Source organism: Carlito syrichta, unplaced genomic scaffold, assembly GCF_000164805.1.
Source record: "Carlito syrichta isolate Samal-C Ts95f unplaced genomic scaffold, Tarsius_syrichta-2.0.1 Scaffold288873, whole genome shotgun sequence".
Taxonomy (NCBI): Eukaryota; Metazoa; Chordata; class Mammalia; order Primates; family Tarsiidae; genus Carlito; species Carlito syrichta.
Genome location: NW_007232969.1, coordinates 198,031 through 198,947, shown reverse-complemented (window position 1 = coordinate 198,947; position 917 = coordinate 198,031). Strand labels below are relative to the sequence as shown.

Sequence of the window (917 nt, the reverse complement as noted above, 5' to 3'; positions counted from 1 at the left end):
TTCCCCCCCCCCCAAGGTGAGGGAGGGGGCCAAAGCCAGGAAGCATAGTGACAGCCATAGCTTAAAGAGCTCGTGGTCACACCAGAGTCTAACAAGGCAATGGCTGACGGTGAACCTTTCAAAGAGATACTTGCCCAGACCCACCTCAGGCCCAGCCCCGCCTCAGGCCCAGACAGTCTGCAAAGGTTGATCAGGTGGTAGCCCATCTTCTTGTTGAGTTTTACTTCCTCATCCAGGAAGTGGTTCTCCAGGAAGTCACAGAGATGGGGGTCTGTATGGGCAGATCCCAGGGCACGAAGATCCAAAAGGGCTTGGTTCAGGTTCTTCTCCATGGCCATGGTGGCTTCCATGGCATCCAGGGTTTCCCCCAGAATCTTGAGATGACTTCTGGATATCCAGAAAGAAGGAGCTGCCGCCACGCTGGTTTTGCATCTTTAAGAGACGCTTGGTGCCCTAGCACTCCTCCTTGGTCAATTTGCAGAAGTGGCCCATGACTTCCAAAGCTACATCGTCGGGGTAGAAATAGAAGCCCAGAGAGAGGTAGGTGTAGGAAGCCCGCGGATGCAAATTGACCAGGCGGTTGACGGCTGCCTCCTCCTCAGTAGAGTAATTCTGGCAAACCTGGGAGCTCATGGTTGGTCGGCAAGAAGGAGCTAACTGCAAAAACTGTGCTCCCTGGCCCCAGAAGCAGGAGGTGGCCGAGAAGGTGGTCTCTGGAGGTTGCAAGTGGAAAGGATATTGGAGGGCAGTTGGAGGCTGGAAGAGAGGGAGTCCCTGGGTCTGTTCCGTCCAAACACTGTAGAAGCAAGACAGATCCGCAGGACCGTTGTAACGCACTGCCAGGGCAGTGTTTTGTTTTTTGAGTTAGCGTCCTGCTCTGTCGCCCAGGCTGAAGTGCAGTGGCACACTCATGGCCA

The 917-nt window shown here is 54.7% G+C and overlaps 1 pseudogene; it reads right to left on the bottom strand.

The window, feature by feature from the left end:
- Nucleotides 1–633, bottom strand: part of LOC103256049 — a 1,029-nt pseudogene extending 396 nt beyond the window's left edge.
- Between the last annotated feature and the right edge of the window lie 284 nt (nucleotides 634–917).